The sequence below is a fragment of the Gossypium hirsutum genome, chromosome A04, assembly GCF_007990345.1.
Source record: "Gossypium hirsutum isolate 1008001.06 chromosome A04, Gossypium_hirsutum_v2.1, whole genome shotgun sequence".
NCBI classification, from domain to species: Eukaryota; Viridiplantae; Streptophyta; class Magnoliopsida; order Malvales; family Malvaceae; genus Gossypium; species Gossypium hirsutum.
In genome coordinates this window covers 58475242-58498840 of record NC_053427.1, presented here as the reverse complement: position 1 = coordinate 58498840, position 23599 = coordinate 58475242, and the positions used below count along the sequence as shown (strand labels likewise).

The 23599-nt window shown below is 37.1% G+C and overlaps 1 non-coding gene across 1 annotated transcript; it reads left to right on the top strand.

Moving 5' to 3' along the window:
* The first annotated feature begins 960 nt into the window (after positions 1–960).
* On the top strand, positions 961–1067 carry LOC121228625 (small nucleolar RNA R71). The gene has a single exon (XR_005926201.1). It is a non-coding gene; the product is annotated as a small nucleolar RNA R71 (small nucleolar RNA).
* The last annotated feature ends 22532 nt before the right edge of the window (positions 1068–23599 follow it).

Below are 23599 nucleotides of genomic sequence, written 5' to 3'. Positions count from 1 at the left end.
ATAAACGATAAGTTAATAAGTAATTTTGTCAAAAGTTTGAGGAATTTACCGAATTGTTCGTTTGAGCGGTCTTTCCTTGTCGCGTTAGGGTATCGGACACGAGGTTTATATTCATCATTCACCATTTTGTTATGACTTACCTCACTTTTACCTTTGCTCACCACAGTTTCTTGCATCAATTCTGGCTCAGGCGCAAAGAATCCTTCCTTATCTTGAGTACTAATTGCGTTGAGGTGTTCCCTTGGGTTAGGTTCAGTATTACTTGGTAAGCTACCTTGTGTTCGTTCAGAGATTAGTTCGGATAGCTGGCCTATCTGAGTTTCGAGTCTTCTGATCGATGCTTGTTGATTTTTAAGTGCTGTCTCGGTATTTTGGAAACAGGTTTCTAACATTGATATGAATTTTGAGAACATCTCCTCAAGGTTCGGTTTCTTCTCTTGTAGATAAGGTGGTTGTTGAAAACCCTGAGGATTTTGTGGCTTTTGATTCTCTTAACCTCCCCAGGAGAAATTTGGGTGGTTCCTCCAACCTGCATTATAAGTATTACTGTATTGGTTATTTTGAGATCTAAAGTTATTATTACCCATATAGTTGACTTGTTCCTCTTCGGTTGTGGGATTGAAGGATTGATATTCTGTATGCACACCTCCTCCACTTGAGTCACACCTCATTACTGGATGTACCTACGTAGAACCAAGTAAACCATTAATCTTTTTATTGAGAAGTTCTACCTTATTTGACAGCATAGTACCTGAGTCGACGTTAAAAATGCAGGCTGTTTTCGTTGGCTTTGTCCTCATAACTTGCCACTAATAGTTATTCAGTGAAATCTCTTCAATGAATTCATAAGCCTCTTCAAGTGTTTTGTTGTTGATGGTTCCGCCAGTAGCTGCGTCAACCATTTGCCGAGTCGAGGGATTCAGACCATTGTGGAATGTTTGTACTTGCAGCCAAAGTGGTAACCCATGGTGAGGGCACCTTCTCAGTAAGTCCTTATATCTCTCCCATGCATTGTAAAGTGTTTCTAAATCCATCTATACAAAAGAAGAGATATCATTACGTAATTTAGCCATTTTAGCCGGCGGAAAATATTTTAGTAAAAATTTTTCGGTCATTTGTTCCCAAGTAGTACTTGACCCTCGTGGTAACAAGTTCAACCACTTTTTATCTTTGTTCCTCAATGAAAAAGGAAATAGCCAAAGAAGAATGGCATCATCAGAAACGCCATTCATTTTAAATGTATCGCAAAATTCCAGAAAGTTTGCTAAGTGAGCGTTGGGATCTTCATCCTACAAACCATCAAACTGAAAAAACTGCTGTACCATCTGGATAGTGTTACGTTTTAATTCAAAAGTATTTACAGCTACAGCAGGTCTAGCTATGCTAGATTCAGTTCCTGTTAAAGAAGGTTTAGCATAATCATACATAGTACATGGAGCAGGATTTTGATTAGCCGCAATTGCAGGAGGTAGCTGATTGCCTTGGTTTTCAGCCATCTTGTCGGTTGGAGGTTGAGTATCGTCTTCTTACTCGTTCTCTATGCATCTTAAGCTGCGCCTTATTTCTCTTTGGTTTCTACAAACTGTGCGATCAATTTCTTCGTCAAAAAGTAATGGTCCCGACGGGTTTCTGCTAGTCATAAACTATAAAAACCTGCCAAGAGAAAGAAAAATTCAATTAATAAATAATAATTAAATTAAATTAAATTGCAAGAAAAAAAAATAAATGGCTAAAGTAATAAAAATTGAGCGTTCCTAATATTTCAGTTCCCCGGCAACGGCACCAAAAACTTGATCGCGAGGTTTCGTGATAGGTTTTAAATATTTATAATTACTCGTTCTTGAACTAACTATTATCGTGATGTAGGCAAGTGTACCTATCGAACAGTAGTATAGTTTTAGCAAGATCGGATTGTCGAACCTAAAGGAACTAAAAGTACTAGTAATGACTGTCTTTTTATTATCTAGCCTAAGAATAAAAAGAGGTTTTTATTTGTTTCAATTAACTAATTCTCTAAACTAAGAACGCACAGAGAAAAGAATTGGGGAGTTGCTTTTGGGAAAATTGATTGACTTGAGACAATACCTGAGGAAAAATCCACCTAGACTTTACTTGTTATTCTGGCTCCGAACCGGACGATTTATTCATTCAACTTGTTCCGTAGAGATCCCTATGTTATGCTATTATCCCTATTCAAGACTAATAACGTCTAATCCCTAAATTGAATAACCAAGACTTTTCTCTAATTAACACTCTAGGGTTGTATTAACTCGATCTATGGATCCCCTTATTATGTTTCACCCTAATCCGGCAAAATCTTGTCACCCTATTTCTAGGCACGCAATCAACTCCGCTTAATTATGACAAAAGTACTCTTAGACAGGGTGTATTCCTCCTCTAAATAAGAGCATGTCTTGAATCAGTATCATGGGTTATCAAAACAAGAATTAAGATTACATAATTAAGAAGAAGTTAAATATTTATCATACGATTCAGAAATTAATAACAAGATTCGTCTTAAGTTTCATTCCCTTTAGGTATTTAAGGGATTTAGTTTATAACTAAATAAGAAAGCATCTCAGATGAATAAAGAATACAAAACATAAAGAAAACCCAAAACTCCTGAAGGGAAATTGAGGAGAGATCTTCAGTCTTGATGATGTATCTGGCTTCTGAGAGGGATCAATCGGCTTCCTTGGGGTAATTCCTTACCACCCTTCTCCGTCTCCTTTTTCTCCTCTTCTAGGGTGTATTTATAGGCTTTGGAATGCCTAGAAGCCCTCAAAAGTGGCCTTTTCCGAATTGGACTTAACTTGGGCTCGGCAGGGACACACCCGTGTGACACGCCCGTGTGCGTCGTGCTCCAATTCTGCCAGATTGACATGGCCGTGTGGTCTGCCCGTGTGAGGAGGTCCAGGTCATGTTGATTTCGTACTTTGGTCCATGTTCTCCGTTTTTGGCCCGTTTCTTGTTCCTTTCGCTCTCCTCTGCTTTCCTAAGTATAAAACATGAAATTAAAGAATTAGAAGCATCGAATTCACCAATTCTAATGCAGAATCATCCATAAAATGCATTAAACATGGGGCAAAAATGTGTATAATTTACGGTTTATCAGGCACGAACACGGACTGGGACACGACTGTGTGTCCCTACTTTAAATGTCTATACAGCCTGAGACACGGGTGTATCTCTTGGCCGTGTGAGGCACACGGCTTGGCCACACGGTCGTGTTTCATAACTTTTTCCAAAAAATTTCATAAGTTTTCGATTTTGTCCTGATTTTTTTCTAACGTGTTTTTAGGGCCTAAGGGTCCTGAATAAGGGACAATATGTATGACTTTTTTTTTGTTTTGCTATGATTGATGATGTGATGTTAGACGTTTAAAATATTTGATTGTTTGAAATTGTAAACTTCGGTAATACTCCATATCCTATTTCGGGTGTTACATTTAGCGGTATTAGAGCTACGGTTTAGTTGATTCTCGGACTAAACGTAATGTGTGAGTTTAGATATACATGCCATTATATAACCTGCGATAATGAGATAACTCTTGACCTATTTTGAAACCTGTTTTCTTATAGCAATGACATCCAACTGAGCTAACTCCAATGAAGTTGAGAGTAATGCTCAAACCTCCATTCATAGAGTAGTATCGAGCAATACAAGGCCTGTATCTGAGGGCTAAGGAGGAGAGGCTAAGGAAGCCTTCTTCCAAATGATGAGTGAATGGTTTACCGAGTTTGTACATATGAACCCGACTGCTCAACGACCTTCACCCCCACTTGTTCCCCAACCGATTCCCGCCATTCCTCAAGGTTTGATACCTTTAGGAGTTAATAAGCTTCCTGTTGATAATATTCAAAAGTATGGGGCTGAAGAATTTAGAACTATAGTTGATGAAGGTCCTGAGAGAGTTGAATTTTGGCTAGAGAACACCATTAGAGGTTTCGACAAGTTATCCTGTACACCGGCAGAGTGTGTAAAGTGTGTGGTATCTCTACTAAAGGACTTGGTACATTAGGGGTGGAATACTTTGATTTCGATTGTACCGAGAGAGCATATTGACTAGGAATTCTTTCAAATCGAGTTCAGAAAGAAGTATATAAGTCAGAGATTCCTTGATCTGAAACGTAAAGAATTTATCGAACTTGAACAGGGCTGTATAACAGTGTCAGAGTACGAACGAGAGTTTGTTAGATTTAGCAACTATGCCCAAGAATGTATTCCAACTAAGGTTTCCATGTGTAAACAATTCGAGGAAGGATTAAATAAAGATATAAAGCTTCTTGTCGGGATTCTCGAGCTAAAAAAATTCATTATTTTAGTTGATAGAGCATATAAAGCCGAGGAGCTTAGTAAAGAGAAAAGAAAAGTTGATTTTGAAGTTAGAGACTCAAGAAAAAGATCAACTAGGAAATTGTATCAGTCATTGTCAAAGATCCCAAAAGAACACCACAACTATTCGACTACTTTAGTGGGATACCCTGATAGAGACTGAGGTAAACAGTGTGCATGTTCAAAGATGCAAGCTATGTCTGTAGCGAACATAGGTAGCGTTAAAGATAATAAACCTGATTTTCAATGGTGTGGATACTGACATTTTGGCGAGTGCAGGGTGAAAGACGGGGTGTGTTTCAAATGTGGTTCGTATAAACATTTTATTCGTGATTTCCCAGAAATATCTGAGAATGAAAAAGTTCAGAATGTTCGACCCAGCAATACTACTGTGAGGGGTAGACCACCTTGTAATCCTAAAAATGTTAGTAGTAGCCGTGGTGGAACAAATGACTCTGCTATGAGATTTAAAGCACGAGCACCAGCTAGGGCTTACGCTATCCGTGCACGAGAAGAAGCTTCTACACCAAATTTTATTACTAGTGCTTCTTCTATTTTTGGCACTAATGTTACTGCATTGATTGATCCAGTTTCAACCCATTCATATGTATGCACGAATCTAGTGTCAAGTAAGAATTTAACTATTGTGTCTACTGAATTCATGGTTAAAGTGTTGAACCCCCTAGGTTAGTCTGTGTTAGTTGGTAAGGTTTGCAAAACTTGTCCTTTGATAACTCGAGGTTACAGTTTTTCGGCTGATTTGATGCTATTGCCATTTGATGAGTTTGATGTGATTTTGGGCATAGATTGGCTGAATCTGCATAGATGCTATTGTGAACTGTAGACAAAAGCTTATTGTATTGAATTGTCAGAATGGTGAGACGCGTCGAATTGAATCTGATAGTTTGGGTGGGTTGCCTATTGTTATTACAGCCATGTCAGCGCAGAGATATGTGAGGAAAGGTTGTGACACTTACCTTGCATATGTAATGGATTCTAAAGTGTCTGAGTTGAAACTTGAATTAGTGCCTGTGGTTTGTGAGTATTCTAATGTGTTTCCAGAGGAATTATCCAGATTACCACTGATTAGAGAGGTTGAGTTTGCTATTGAATTAGTACCGGGGACATCACCTATATCAATAGCACCTTACAGAATGACTCCTACTGAGTTGAAAGAGTTGAAAGCACAGTTGTAAGAATTGACAGATAGGGGTTTTGCTCGAACCAGTTTTTCACCTTGGGATGCACCGATTCTGTTTGTTAAGAAAAAATAAGGATCAATGATATTGTGTATTGACTACCACCAGCTCAATAAAGTTACAATCAAGAATAAATATCCATTGCCACAAATTAATAATCTATTTGACCAGCTGAAAGGTGCAACAATGTTCTTGAAGATTGATCTTCATTCTAGCTACTATCAGCTATGAGTTAAAAATTTGGATGTGCCAAAAACTGCATTCAGGACCAGGCATGGACATTATGAATTTCTTGTGATGCCGTTTGGTTCAACTAATGCACCTGCAGTATTTATAGATTTAATGAACAGAATCTTCAAACCATATTTAGACAGATTTGTTGTGGTATTTATTGACAATATTCTAATTTATTTATGAGATAAGTCTGAGCATGCCGAGCATTTGAGAATTGTACTGCAAATCTTTCATGATAAGCAATTTGTAACACCCCAAACCCGGCCTAGACGTTATGACCGGATCCGACGTGCCACATTGAAACGTTAAAAACATTTTCTATTTTTAGTCCAGAAAATCATACTTAGTGTTCAAAGAATGATTCCATTATAGGTTAAAGTGAATGGAAGCTGTGCACCAGGTAGGAAACCGGGAAAGAGGAGGTGAGTCCATCGGACTGCTTAAGTACCAAGCTCCCTTCGGATCCAATCCTAGACATGCACACCACCATTGCCGCACCTTAACTTAGTGTATGCTCTTAGGAAACCAATTCAATTAAGTCCAGCTTAGGGAAAAAGTGATTAATTTTGGAAAACATTTTCGTTGTGGAAGTTTTGCTTTGTTATCGTGATATTTTGAAATCAATTACAATTATTGAAAACGTGCCCTAAAACTAATCAGTTTCAGCGATTAAGATAATATCATACCTATTCTAGTAAAACATATTAAAAATAATTAAAAATCATTAAAGCGGCCTTATTACAACTTAAAACCGAAATCATAAAAGTAAATAAAAAGATGTCTAATTCACCAGAAGAAAATAAAATTTGCAGAACAAGTGGCCACTCCGAATCCCTCACAGCTCTAAGCCTACTATGGTTGGGGATTACCTGCGTGGATGAAAATAAGGGGTGAGTTTGGGAAACTCAGTGTGTAAAATAACCCAACCATAGTCTAAACCAGTTCAAACCACAAAAATAGATCAAATTGGCCTTAGCCCAGAACAGATTTCAGAATGAAGCCCATAGGCCCATAATAGAACAGAACAGAACAGATATTACATGTTTGTGCAGAAACCCAACCCATATCCAACCATATGCACCCCCGTACCAGCCTTACGCCATGTGGGGAGACTACTCGACCCACCCATCGGCTACACGCCACAGAATTTCTAGCATGGCTGCCAGAACAGATAATGTGACATAGTCACCAGATACAGATATTTGTGGCAGAGCCACCAGAACAGATATTTATGGCAGAGCCACCAGAACAGATAATTGTGGCATAGCCACCAGGAGGCTTCCTCCATAAAATATAACCCATGTCCCTGTGCAACAGATATGAAAATCATGGCATACATCATACAGAATCAGATCATCATGCTTTTCAGTCAAATTAACCCTAGGGGTATAATGGTCATTTTACACCTAGGGGTATAATGGTAATTTTCCATACTTAGGGGTATTCTAGTAACTTATCTATTTTAAGGTTTTCATGCATATTTCCACCATTCACGTACTAACAGAAACACTTACTGAGTGTTCTTACCGAAATGGGCCCGTTGGCCCATTATCCCAATTTTGGCCCATTAAGCCCAAAAATATCAAAAGGCACAAAATCATGCACTCTGCTGTCTAAACACTGTAGTTTACCAAATACGTTAATCGATCTACCTCACGAGCATTCGCACACTCGCAAGTCCACAAAATACCAGTTTTTCAACATTTCGGCTTTTGTTGATCTAGTCCATGAAAGGGTATCAGTTACACACCTGATTTGTAGTGGTTCGATGGTGAGTTCCACACACGAGCTACCTACAATTGGATTACTAACACATCAATCTAAATATCGAAAATAACTACGGACTTATCCCCCTACCATATTCGGCCAACAAAGCCTCAGACCCTAGAGTTCTTACCTTTTGCCGAAAAATGGGTTAGATCTGGAGAGCCAACCGAATTAGTCTTCAAGCCCCTTGTTGTACGTCCTGTTGTCCATGCTAACGCTTACACAACCAAACAGACAGAGGAACAAAACCCTTAGTCCAAACGCTAACCACCCTTAAGGGTTTCGACTTTTCTTAATTCCCGAGATAAAGAAATAGATTCGAAAACTTACCACCAGTTCCTTCAGTCAATGATTATACTTTAGTTTCTATTCGATTCTGATGCAAATCTACCCCCTTCAAATGTTAGCAGGAATCAAATTTTTAAAGGTTTTAAAGATTCGGCTATGCCCCAATGACTATGGTGTTTCAGCTTTTGAAACTTGTGAACTAAAAGATGATTTCTTTAAGGAGGTTTTTACAAAGTTGAAGTCGACAGAAATTTGGGTTTAGAGGATGGGAGAATCGACCAAAAAGATGGAGAATAATAAGAGGGTTTGGCTAGAAGAAATCGGCACAACAGAAACAGGTTTTCAGGATTTTGGCTTTTATGGCAATCGGCTTCAAAGGCTTAAAAACGAATGGAATGGAAGAGTAGAATGGTAGGAAGGGTTTGGCTATAGAAGAAAAAGCAAAGAAGAAGAAAAGAGAATAGGAGATGAGAGGAGAAAAGAAAAAGAGAAGAGAATGGTTAGAACCCAAATGCCGAATTTTCCCCCCACTTACTAGCCAAATTTCCCCTATACTAGCAACCCTTGGCCGGCCAACTCTTGCTCCTCAAGAGTCCATCATTCGACCAATACTACACCCCCTAATCAGCTCCTAAATCTTCTCCCTTATCCCCTCCTTACTCGATCTCCTGAGCAGCTCAAACTCTTCAAACAGAGTTCCACTTGAGTTCCATCACATCCCCTTTCTGTACATAAATATTAATACTAATGTTTGCTCACCTTGTGACTTGAACCTTAGCTCTCCCTAGCCATCCACACGCCACTTTTTAGCACCCTAGTGGCGTCACATGCCACTTTGCCACATGCCTTCTTGTGGCTTAGTTTACCCATTAAATCTTAAAAGCCCAACTTACCAGAACCCCTTTTCCCCTAAGAATTAAAATTAGTTAAAACTTCTGGATTTTATCTTAAACTTGGGCCTTCTAGCGGCCCACTAACCTACTTAGACCTACGCCAAGCAGTCAAAACACAAAAATTCTAAAATTCTCCAAAATTCACTGAAGTCCCGAAAATTGAGGCGTTACACAATTGTTTGCCAAGTTTAGAAAATGTGAATTTTGGCTTCGAGAAGTTAGTTTTCTAGCACATATTGTATCAGTTAAAGGAATCAAAGTTGATCGAAGTAAAATTTTAGCAGTTTTTGATTGGAAACCTCTGAGAAACGTATCTGAAGTTAGAAGTTTTCTGAGATTAGCCGGTTAGTGTAGAATATTTGTCAAAGGATTCTCAATGATTGCAACACTAACGATGAGACTTTTGCAAAAAGATATGAATTTTAAATGGTCTGAGAAGCGTCAACAAAGTTTCAATTAGTGGAAAGCATTGTTAACCGAGGCACTAGTACTAGTTCAACCTGAATCAGATAAAGAATTTGTATTTTTGGTGATGCATCAGCTGTGTTTTGATGTAGGAAGGTAAAGTGATAGCTTATGCTTCCAGATAGTTAAATTCACACGAAAAGAATTATCCAACTCATGATTTAGAATTGGCAACTATTGTGTTTGCATTAAAAATTTGGCAACACCATTTATACGGCAAAAAGTATCATAGATTATAAGTATCATTTGCCTCGAATTGATGATTTGTTTGATCAGTTCCGGGGTGCAATGGTGTTTTCGAAGATTGATCTTAGCTTTGGGTATTATCAGTTGAAGTTGAAGGAGTCTAATGTGTTGAAAATACTTTTTGGACTCGGTATAGGCATTATGAGTTTTTGGTGATGTCATTTGGTTTAACTAATACCCTTATTGCATTCATGGATTTAATGAACTGAGTATTCCATTCGTACTTGGATCAATTTGTTATGGTATTTATAGATGATATTTTGGTATATTTTCGTTTTATGGAGGATCACAACGAGCATTTAAGGGTTGTTTTGCAAATTTTGCAAGACAAATAGTTGTATGTGAAGTTAAGTAAGTGTGAATTTTGACTTAAAGAAGTTGCGTTCTTAGGTCAGATTGTATTGGCAGAAGGATTTGAGTAGATCCTAAGAAGATTGAGGCGATCTTAGAGTGGAAGCCGCCTAGGAGTGTTACCGAAGTTAGGAGTTTCTTGGGTTTAGTTGGTTATTATTGTAGGTTTGTTGAAGGGTTTTCTTTTATTGTACCACCTTTAAACAAACTACTTCAGAAAGATGTGGTGTTTGAATGGACTAAGGCTAGGTAGAAGAGTTTTGATCAACTTAAGGAAGTTTTGACTAAATCACTAGTACTGATTCAATCGGAGCCTGGAAAGCTTTTATGGTTTATAGTAATGCTTCATATTTAGGTCTTGGTTGTGTGTTGATGCAAGAGGGAAAAGTTGTGGCTTATCCTTTGAGGTAGTTGAAGACACATGAGCGTAATTATCCTACTCATGATTTGGAGTTAGCTTCCGTGGTTTTTGCACTTAATATTTGGTGTCATTATTTGTATGGGGAGAAGTGTGTTATTTATACGAATCATAAGAGCCTTTAGTACCTCCTCAATCAAAAAGAGTTGAATTTAAAGCAAAGGCATTGGGTTGAGCTGTTAAAGGATTACGACTATGTGATAGTGACTTAGGTTTGGGTATTGATGGTGGCTTGTTAGCTGAACTTTAAGTAAGGTCGACTTTGTCACAACAAATCAAGGAGAAGCAGTCTTTAGATGGGGTGTAACACCCCTCACCCATATTCAACACCGAAAGAGGGTTACGGCGCATTACTGAACATATTAAACAATTACACATACATTTTCAAATTTCATATAATTATCAATCAATAACATTTATATCATCCCTAATACGAGCCTAGAGGCCCAAAACATGCATTCGGGATGGTTTGGGACTAAATCGATAACTTTAGAAACTTTTGAAACACATAGAAAGTTTTCCCAAAAACAGGGGACACATGCCTGTGTGGCCCGGTCGTGTGTCTCACACGGCCAACGACACACCCGTGTCACAGACCATTTAGACATTCAAAATGGAATCACATGGCCGTGTCCCAGCCCGTGTCTGACCCTATGTAACTCTCTGACTTGGATCACATAGCCAACACACACGTTCGCGTGCCAAACCTGTAGGGTATACTAACTTATGCCACACGGCTAGGTTACACGCCTGTGTGTGAGGCTGTGTGGGGCATACTGACTTGGTTTCTATTTCAACACCAGGGGACACACGACCGTGTAACATAACCGTGTGTCACACACGACTGAGACACACGCCCGTGTATTTGCCCGTGTGGACAAACATAGGCTATTACCAAGCCATTTTGCCACCCAACTTGCACAAACCTACACCAAACCAAATTGCACTATTCATGGCATAAAAATAGGCATTCTTTTAACTTCATTCAGGCATATTTCATACCATTTCAATACCAACCAATCCAAAACACATCAATACCATAATATGCCACTCAATTCATCAATATGAACACTTTTAAATTTTGCATCATTTAGCCTAATTTGACAAGCATACCAAATTCAATTCTCAACCATTTAGTACCCCTTAATACCAACATCAACAAGTATAACGTATCCATCATTAAACACACAACCAAATCCATAAGCACATATGTATACACAGCCAATCCAACCAATTTAAGCCAACTCTCATGGCTATAAACAAAACTAGAAGCATTTAACATTTACAAGCCATTTCAAATGACCAAAATTATTATCAACTCGTATACCAAAATGACCAAAGTTCTTATACATGCCATATATTCCAAAAACATAGATTCAAAAGTACCAAAATGATAGCTTGATAGTGTGATGAAGTCTCCGACGATCCTCAAATCTGAGCTAGCTTTGAAATCACTATAAAACACGGTAAAATAAACAAAGTAAACTTTAAAGCTTAGTAAGCTCATATGATTAATAAGTATAATTTTCCAATTCATCCACAATTTAAAGAACATAAGTTAATATAAGTAATACATTTAATTCGACAATTTGCACATTGCCATAATTCTATGTATCATATATAAATTCCTCCACATTCACTTACTTTTCATATGAACTTATCAATTATCACTAACTTGTCAAACTTATCATGAGTACCTGAATTGATCTGTAACATTTCTTACATCCTCGTACCATCAACTTTTCTCATTGAACCATTCAGAATAATATCAGATACTCGAGAATCTCGTACCGAAGTGCCACATACATAGCCAAAGCTATCTCAATCTGATATCACATATTTGCTCACTCTCGAGCTATCAATGGGCTTGTTCACACAAGCTGTTGGTCAAGACATAGCTACATGGTGCTGCTCACAGTAACCTCAACACATACCAGTATACTCAGCCACCGGTAGGACGTACAAGACAAGCACCTGAATCACATAATCACAGTAACCCCTAATGACATGTCACTAGTATCCTATCTATTCCTAAGGTTCAACCGGGATTCTCACTGTGTAAATGCTTTGTCGACAGACTCCGAAGTGTCGTAATATCACAATTATAATATTTAAGCATATAAACACATATAACATTAAGCTTATTAATCATTCAAACTTACCTTGATAGTAAAATCGGCGAAATGAATCTACTAGTTAATTACTTTGTTTTTCCCCCGATCCAGATCTGAACTTCATTTGTCTTGATCTATATAATATCAAATTTATCTTATTCAATCATCACTCTATTCAATTTAATTCAAAACACTCATTAAAGCACATTTACACTTTTGCCCCAAGTATTTTACAATTTTTACAATTTAGTCCTTATTTCATAAAATCACAAATTCATGCAATTTAATACCAACCCATGCTAGTCGAATTTCAATTAGGTCCCTAGAAGCCCATATTTTTCATTTATTTCACATTTTAACCACAAAGTTTCCACATTTCACAATTTAATCCCTAATTTGCATTTTCACTAAAAATCACTTAACACAACTTTTATAACTATCATCAAGAATTTGTAATATATCATCAATCATTAAAATACATGCTTATTCATCAATGGAAACATCCTAATCTTTAACAATTTTGCAAAATAGTCCCTGGGCTAGTTAGACTTAGTTGCAACGATCTCAAAAACATAGAATCATTAAAAAAGGGACAAAAACGAACTTACAATTGAGCTAGCAAGTGACCGAATGATTCAAGCCCTAAAATGGTGTTATTTGTTCTTTAATTTCGGCAATCGAAGAAGATAGAAGCATTAATTTTTTTTATTTAATTAACATATATTTACCAATTATCAAATTAACCTTAATAATAAACCATTAATTCACCTAATTAATGGCCATACTTGTCCACTCATAAAAACAATGGGTTAATTACCACATAAGGACCTCCACTATTTAATTTCATTACTATTTAATACCTTTAACTAAGAACAACACTTTTACACTTTACGCGATTTAGTCCTTTTTATCAAATTAAGCATTCAAATGATAAACTTTTTGAACGAAACTTTCACACAATTATACTATCACGCTGTAAATATTAAAATAATAGTAAAATAATTATTTTGAATTCAAATTTGTGGTCCTAAAACTAATGTTCTAATTTGACTAAAAACGGGCTGTTACAGGTCTTCCCTACTTAGGGATTTTTGTCCTCGAAAATCTGACCAGCAAAAAGGTTAGGTACTATTTTCTCATAGTTTCTTCCAGTTCCCACATAGCTTCTTCAACCCCGTGACGTTGCCACAACACTTTCACTAAAGCTATCATTTATTTTTCAATTCTTTAACCTCTCGAGCTAAAATCTGATCGGTTCTTCGTTATACATTAAATCAGGTTGAATCTCAATCTCTACCGGAGAAATTACATGTGATGGATCTGATCGATATCGTCGTAACATCGACACATGAAACACATTATGAATATTTTCCAACTCAGATGGTAAAGCTAGCCGATATGCCACTTGTAACACCCCGAACCCGAGGCCGTCGCCGGAGTCGAACACGAGGTGCTAACAGACTTCAAACCACTTAAAAAAAAATTTCCCAGATAAGCTGCCAGTCTGCGTACTAGTTGCTTTAAAAATCATATATTGAGTTCTGAAACTCGAAATCCAGTTCCGTAAATTTTCCCTGAAACTAGACTCATATGCCCATCTACATATTTTTTTCTAGAATTTTTGGTCGGGGAAATTAGTACAGTTTATTAGTCAAAGTCTCCCATGTTACAGGGATCGACTACACTGACCTTTGCACATTACGACTTGGATATCTCACTGCACAGAGATTCAATACTGATGCCGTTTGTTTCTATAGAAACTAGACTCAGAGAGGAATCTATACATATATGGCATGACTCATAATTATCTCTGGTTAATTTATAATGAATTTCCAAATCCGGAACAGGGAATCCAGAAACCGTTCTGGCCCTGTCTCACGAGAACCTAAATATCTCTTAACATACTGTCCATATGATCGTTCCGTTACTTTCCTATGAAAATAGATTCATCGAGATTCGATTAAATATTTTATTAATCAATTAATTCCACTCCTACTATTTTTAGTGATTTTTCAATCTCACGTCACTGCTGCTGCCAGCATCTGTTACTAAAGCAACTATGCCTATTTCGTGATTTCTCCTTGATCTAACTAGTAATTCATCATACATATCACAAATTATGATCATGACTAACCATGCCAAAGGCTAATCATTGTCAAACATCTCCCTACTACACTATTGCCATATCATGAATTTTAACACCAAAAATAATCAACCATGACATATGGCATAAAAATCGAATTACCAAGACTTACGACCTAACATTATAGAACCAAATCCAACCGAACATTTATGCCATTTTCGCATGGCTAAAAGTTTACATACCAAATTTCAACAAAACATATTAGCCTATACATGCCGAAATATTCTCCTAGACCGACTAAAAAGAAGATACCAAAATTTGCTAGCCGGTGTGATGACTTCGATGACGGTCCCGAGTACGCAAAAAGTCGAGTCCAAGAAACCTAAAATAGGTGACAAGCAAACACCGAATGAGTATATAACTCAGTAAGTCATAAGCATTACACTACCATCCATTAATAAAATTTTCACAAGAGGAAACAACGAAATGAGGCTAAGTACTCCATCCATACCGAACTATGCCATAGTTTCTTAGACCTTACGATTCACTCTCATTCCAAGTCCTACATTGACATTTCATACGCTATTCAATAGAATAACTGAGGCATTTCCATACATCATTTTATTTTCGTTACAATCATATAACTAAACGAACTTTCACCTATTCCACGATGAACCTTATGTACGTGACTTCAATTATAATCATCACATAGGTTCAAAACTTACCACGCTCAACTCCAAATATAAACATAGCACCTATTAGCCATGAACTCAAGGTACTTACCCTTTCCGCTGTCCGAAATCGACTCGGTAAGGTCGCACCCTTAATATAAATAATTGATAGAAAATATATATATAGTGGGTTCGCACACATAGTGCTTAATAATCAACCACGCACACTTAGTGCCATGTACTTTAAACTCGCACACTTAGTGTCATCCATTTCAAGCCCGCACACTTAGTGCCAATCTCACAACCGTGAACACTTATTGCCCACACACTTAGTGCCGAAAACCAGCCACTCTATACGCTTCACTTCCTTTTTACATTCGACAATTTCATCTCTACATACATATACATTTGTATACATTTCATCTCATTAAACACAATCGCATAGGTATTACGATCATTTAAATCAATACCAACTATATGCTTAATGACTTACCTTGTGTTGGGTAAAATAATTCCAAGTCGGCTACTCGATGACCTTCGATTTCCCCTTGTTGGACGCCTCTCCTTTAGGATCTTGAGCTTAAACAAATAAATTAACTCATTCAATCGCTTTGCTACATATATTGGTATTCACATTTTAATGATTTTATGACATATGGGACGGCATGGTAAAATTTTTATCTTGCTACCTTATGTTCTTAGCTATTCGGCTAATAACCTTATGCAATTACCATACTTTCAATAATCCAATCACACATGCATATGCATACTTGGACATTCGACAATCACCTTTGCTAGTTTTTCCCATTTTTTTGTCGGTTATATATATACATAGTCCTAAGGTAATATCACGAATGGGCTTACATATATATGTATATATATAGCCGAATATGCAAAGCTTAAACTCAACATCACATAAGCTCCTAAGTGATGGCCGAATATGTATATCTATATATATACATCAACTATACTATTACCTTTAATTTATCTAATCACACAATTTCATCTCATGAACACTTGACCCATTTCTCACAAAAATGAAACAACAACTAAAATGAACATCCCATTTTTACCCCATATGGCCGATTGCTTCATTTGTTACCCAACTAACAATTCACCAATTTCAACCTCATTACAACCTCTACCTATCCAATATAACATGAACACAATCCTCCACCCCTAAATTAGATTCGGCAATCACTTAACCCATTTTAACCTCAACTTTCAAGTTAAAAGCAATTAACCACTCACCATATCCTACATTACTATCCATTTTAATGACATTAACACATCTACTAAGAGTTTCAAGCTTCTTGGCCGAATTTCAACCTCAAAATCCTAAGTCTAATCTATAGGATGAGTAGAATTTGAACTAACCATCTCAAACATGCATAGATTTTCAAGAATCATTCAATACATACCTCATTCTAGCCATCTTCCAAGCCAAAATCCAATAACCAAATCTCCCTTCCTTCTCCTCACTCACGGCAATAGCCAAAGAAAAAAAGATGAACACTCCCTCTTCCCTCCTTATTTTATTCATCTTTTCCTTTTTAATTCCTTTCTTTAATTTATTTTAATTTACTTACCAATATTAAATAATAAACAACATAAACTTGGAGGAATGGAACCATGCTTGGCCGGCCACTTAACATGAATTGGGCACTTTGACATGCAAACCCAAACTTTCCTATTTTAATACTATTTGGTCCTTACTTATTTACCTATCATAATTTTCTAAGTCTCTCAACTAGATCCTTTCAAGCAAAATTCACATTCCTAAGATAAAATTAAAACATCAAATTTTTATACAAGTACTATCACACATATAAGATATGCAAATAAAATTTTAACTAAATTTTATGGCTCGATTTTGTGGTCCCGAAACCACAGTCCGACTAGGGTCAAATTAGGGCTGTCACACCACTGGTCCTATTCTCTCGATAATATCATACGACCCAATGAACCGTGGACTCAATTTGCCTTTGCGACCAAAATGAAGTATTTTCTTCCACAGAAATACTTTTAGAAACACTTTATCGTCGATTTGAAATTCAATATCTTTACGTTTCAAATCTGCATACGATTTCTGTCAATCTGAAGCTACTTTCAGACTGTTGTGAATTACTTTTACTTTTTCTTTAGTCTCTCTAATCAAATCAACTCCATGAGTCTTTTTCTCACATAATTCAGTCATGTACAATAGAGTTCGACATTTACGACCATACAAGGCTTCATATGGTACCATTTTAATGCTCAATTGAAAACTGTTGTTATACGCGAATTCAACCAATGGCAAATATCTCTCCCAATTGCCTTCAAATTCCAAAACATAACAATAAAACATATCTTCGAGAATTTGTATTATTCTCTTAGACTGACCATCAGTTTGCGGATGAAATGCGGTACTAAAGTTCAACTTCGTACCTAGAGCTTCTTGCAATTTCTTCCAAAATCGCGACGTAAACCTCAGATCTCTATTGAGTTGCAAAACTGTCCAAAGTAAGCTGTAGTCCAAGAAAAGGTAACGTTCGAGCATGGTGAGTCGTCGGAGGGGTTTCCACCCAAGGAAGAGGTGAGTTTGTCATCGAACTTAGAGGAAGAAGTTGCGATGAAAACAGTGAAGCTGGGACCAATGAGGCTCGAGTCGAGTGAAGCGTCGGAGTTGGCCGAGTCATCGACAAGGCTTCCACCTATAGGAGAGGTGGGTGGTGTATTGGACTTCAAGGGAAAAGAAGTGATGCATGTGGGATAGTTGACCCGAGTAAATGCAAATATACATTCCGAACACTCTAATAGTGTGTTGTATTCTAACTTGTTAACTTGGCAAGAACTTAAGGGCCCTTTCGAAGTTCTTGAGCAAGGAGGCCAAGAGACTATGGGCAAAACGAAGCCAAGTATTGTGAATCATGAGGATTCTATTCGAGGGGAGTTAGAATGTGGGAAAGGGAGTGACATAACTCCTTATTGTCGAGATGTACAAACGAGTAGGATGGTTCGAGTTAAGAAGCAACGGAAGCTGAGGTAGAAGTGCCGAAGGAAGGGAAAAGCTAAGGCATCAAGATGAGATCGAGGCGAATCGAGTCAGTGCCATTCGGAAGTCGCAACGAGGGCATTGCGAGAATGGGTGGGGGAGAATGCCACGAGTCAGAGTTCAAAGCCCGTGACCATCGCACTAAATGCATCCAATAGAGGTCTATTACTTAGATGGGGATCATTTGGCCCACGAGAGCTGGCCAGATTCAAGGAACTGTTGGAGAAGCCTGTCAAATTGAAGCCTGGTTGGCCCGATAGCGAAGTTATGGCAACTTAGGCAACTATGGCAACTAATCTTAAAAGATAGAGGGAATCATATCTTGTAAAGGTTAGATAGGATTTCATATGGAAATATCTTGTAAATCCCTTAAATCATGGGATATGGTTAATCTTGTCCGTCAATGTAAATGTATCTTGATCGTCGATTTTGGGGGAGCTCAAGTATAAATAGAAAGCCTCCCACTAATCTGTACTCACTCCATTCATTGTTTCATTATTCTTTGTGAATAAGAGAATAGAGAGCATTTACTCAAACACTTTGCAAGCGTCCCTTTCTGTTGTTCTTTGGTTGCTTCTTTTGGCATAAATTGCTTCTGCTTTTCAATTTGGTGCCTTGGAGGAGTTCTTAAAGAATCCTTATTAGAATAAAGGCTGACTTAGGCGAGTTTGGACGAGTGAATCGCCTAAGGCCTCACGGATTGCAAGACAAAAGGTCTAGCCCCGTGACACTAGCACCTAGCCAGCATTATGGACACCTATTGTTTGTGGCTCCCGAAGGCTAGGTAGCTATAGAAGTCATGGTCATGGTCAGGTTGGACTAGTGGCCTCTTCATCTGACCATATGGGTGCTTTTATTTCATTCCATCAGGTACTTTAGGTGGGCGAAACTTTCAAGAGCCCAAAAACCCTATGTCATCTCAGTTCCATGCTTGGGAAAGAGACCATTTATCATTATTTTCACTAAGCCAGGTTGAGAGAGATCCAGGTTGGGGTGCATTCCATGAGGCTGCCACCAATGGTTCAAATCCCGGATGCAGCTTTCGCCAGAGGCTTGGATCTGAGAGGCCACCTTCACAAAGTTGCTCATAGTGTTTTATTCCTTTATACCCTAACGGGAAACATGCCACGTCAACAGTTCCGTTAACACCCTAACAGAAATTGTTAACCAGTGACTGATTTGTCAGTTTTTTATAATGTTAGTGACTGTTTTGTAACTTTTCAAAAGTTGAGTGACTGAAATATAATGTAACACCCCGTACCAGAGACCGTTGCCAGAGTCGAACACGAGGTGCTAACCGACTTAATTCATTTACTTTTACAGTCCATTTTAAAAATTTCCAGGCAGTTGGCTAACTGTGTCACTGTCACCTTAAAAATCATATCCTGAGTTCTAAAACTCGAAAATCAGTTTCGTAATTTTTCCGTAAAACTAGACTCATATTTCCATCTACATATTTTTTTCTAGAATTTTTTGTTGGGCAAATTAGTACAGTTTATTAGTTAAAGTCCTCCCTGTTACAGGGTACGACTACACTGACCTTCATGCATTACGATTTGGATATCTCCCTGTACAGGGCTTCAATTCTGATGCCGTTTGTTTCTATAGAAACTAGACTCAAATAGGAATCTATACATATATGGCATGACTTCTAAATGTCTCTGGTTAATATATAATAAATTTCCAAAGTCAGATCAGGGGATCCAGAAACCGTTCTGACCCTGTCTCACGAAAACTTTAGCATCTCATAATATACTGTTCATATGAACGTTTCGTTACTTTCCTATGAAAATAGATTCATCAAGGTTAGTTTTCATAATTTATTCACTATTTAATTCCATTCCTACTATTTTAGTGATTTTCCAAATCTACATCACTGCTGCTGTCAGCATCTGCCTTTAAGGTAGACTTTACCTATTTCATAGTTTCCATGATTCAACTAGCCCTTTTAGCATAAATAGCACAAATTATGATAGTGATTAACCATTCCCATGGGCAATCCTTGTTAAGCATATCCATACCAAATGATTATAACATTATGCTCAAACATATATAAGCCATTTTCGCATGGCTATCCAAAATTATACAAATCCAAAGGGTCCATGACCCACAACAAAAAGGGTAGTCCTATACATGCCATTTCAAAGTTCAACCAAAAGTATACCAAAAGGAGCTTTGATAGTGTGGGCGACTTCGACTTCAAAATCCCGAGTCCGATAACTGAAGAACCAAAATCTATAAAACAGAGAATCAAAGAAACGGAGTAAGCATTAAATGCTTAGTAAGTTTTAAGCAAACAAAGTGTTCTCAATCACTATCATTGGTCATTCATTTCAACTGTTCGATGAAGTTAATCTAGAGCTTCATCTCGATCTATAATATCATTAAACGCAACACTTGGCTGCCACATATATACTTTCGAATAATAATGACCTAGATGGTCAAATATTTCCAAAGCACATTCTTCATCGATTTTCAACTTTCAATAATCCTTTCCACTTGTTCATAATCACATCCATACTTTTAAGTATTTCAACATGACAAGTACTAAATTACCATAGGCACATAAAGAACCAAACATATTCCTTATCACATATACGTAAGCTTACAAATCATAATCCTTACCTTGTATTGGCACATCTAGCTCAACCCAACTCATACTCAAATCATAAGGCTTTTGGGCAGAATATGCACTAATACATAAGAATATTTCATCGCATACTTTATTATACAAACATACCATTACCAATTAGATCATTCTCATATTTGGAGTTATAATATTAATCACATTTACCTACCTCTTTGATACTAATAATTCACCTCGAAATCACTCCACCGATGAGTAAGTAATACGTACCTGAACATCTTAAATACATAATACTTAATGCAGATACTCAATATCAAAGTCTTACTTGAATCCTAGCATTTAGCCGTCGGGTCTTTAAAGCTCGGATATAGTACGAGCACGAAGCCTACGGACATTAATCAGGATAATATTCTCGCATAAAGCCTACGGGGTTTTAACCCGGATATAGTACTGACACAAATGCCCTTCGGGACTCATCACATTTATACACTTTCACATCCATAACGTTGGCCACTCGGCCCTGTCACATATATACACTTTCACATTCATCACATCGGCCATTAGGCCTTATCACATATATACACTTTCACATTCATCACATCGGCCATTAGGCCTTATCACATATATACACTTTCACATTCATCACATCGGCCATTAGGCCTTATCACATATATACACTTTCACATTCATCACATCGGCCATTAGGCCTTATCACATATATATTCACTTTCACATTCATCACATCGGCCATTAGGCCTTATCACATATATACACTTTCACATTTATTCAAATATACTTCACATACCACATATACTATCATGTACAGACTTGGTCTTGGCCGAATCTACATCCATCACTTTCCAATGAATAATTCAATTTTACGCCATACTATCATTTCATATTCGAATACTCATAAGCTTACAATATCACGATTTAGAATTCAAGTATGGGTTTAATCAATAGCTTATGAGCAACTAAAACAAGTTTTATCCATGTTTACAACAAAATCACATATTCACTACGAGCTATTTTCCTGAGCAATGGTCACTAAATTATTTATAACCGGAGCTAAAAAACTCCAAATCACTTGCCGTTAATTTTCCCTGAATATAGACTCGTATATATTCCATCCATAAAATTTCCAGAATTTTAGGTTTGGCCAATCAATACCAGATTTTTCTTAAAGTTTCCCCTGTTTCACTGTTTGACTAATCTGACCACTCTTCACTACGAATCAAATTTCTCATTTTAAAGAATTCAAAATGTGTTTTATTTGATTTCATTTGAAACTAGACTCATTAAGGAGTCTAAGCATATAAATTTTATCTTATAACCATTTTTGTACAATTTATAATGATTTTCTAAAAACAGAACAGGGGATTTCGGAGTCATTCTGACACCGTCTCACACAACTTTAAATATCTCTTTATAGGAAATTTCTTTGCTCACAAGGTCTCTTTTATAAGAAACTAGACTAACTAAGCTTTGATTACATATTTTATTCAGCCTATAATTCCACGCCAACAATTTATAGTGATTTTCTAAAATCACGTTACTGCTGCTGTCCAAAGCAAATTATTACAATTTGCTCTTAAATTTCCAAGTCCAAACACTTATGAACTTACCTTTTGAGTTTAAGACATATCATGGCCACATCATATCTTATTAACTCAACTCATTATGTCCTATTTTGATTGGATTTACTCAACGTTTGATCACTTAAAACTTACCTCGGAAGTGGTCGACGATTAGGTATCCACGGCTATTCGTTTACATTCTCTTTTTCCCCTATCCGACTTTGATCCTCTTTGCTCTTAAGCTAAAGCCGTAGAGCACTTTCGAACACCATCACTCAGCTTGGATTGAAGCATCGGATACAAAAACTTTAACCTTCATGTACAATTAATTTCGGCATTCAACCCCCTTAAATTTCAGCTTGTAAAACAATTAATAGCAGTTTTAGACATCATAGTCTTCACCCATTCAGACAACATTCTTTAACATCTAAATAGCTCATTTATATATCATTTGTTCATTAACAACACAATATTCAAACAGCATCAATACCACAATCAGATAGCATAAGCAGGGCAGCAATGAATAATACCAACAAGGTAAAATTCGGACAATGATTTAACATTTTCAACAATTGTCAAACACAAGAGAATAAAAGTTCAAGGAAAGCTCACTAAGGTTCCCAACACCGATTCTACCTATTCAATTTGCTCTTTCCCTTTTCTACTACAACCTTCTCCTACCTTGTTAGCTAAATACAATCAACCCCAAAGTTACAAAAATGAATTATAACAACACAAGCATTCACTAAATTCTTTTAACACAAGTGAGAAACTCTTCATCTACTAGACATGCAACATTTGCAACTAGAAAAGAAAATCTTCTCTACTCCCACATATTCGTCAAGCTCAAATCAACAATGCAACCAGAATTTGTCAACGAAAAGCTATGGGCAAGGGAGAGTTTAGAAGAGTTACCCTTCTACTTGAAAATTTTAACTTCTAAGCAACAAATTTCATGGTTTTCCACTACATGCAGCTGCCCTCTCCTTTCTAGCTTCATTCTTTTCTTCCTCTTTTCATTTTGGCCAAGAAGAACCCATTTCTTCTTTTCTTTCCTTCTCAAGTCACGGCAATGGGGGGAACATGGATGAGACAACTTTGTTCTCATCACCCCTCCCTTTTCATTTCTTTATTACTAACCCTTTATTATATTCTTTCTCCTATAACACACTAACACAACATGTTTCCAACATGTTTCACCCCATAACATTTTGTCCACTCTCATGCTCATGGCCGGCCACTACTAATTAGGGGGGAAATTGACATGCAAGTCCACCCTTTTTATTTCATGCACTAATAGATCCTTATGTTTTGACCTATCACATTTCAAAAGTGT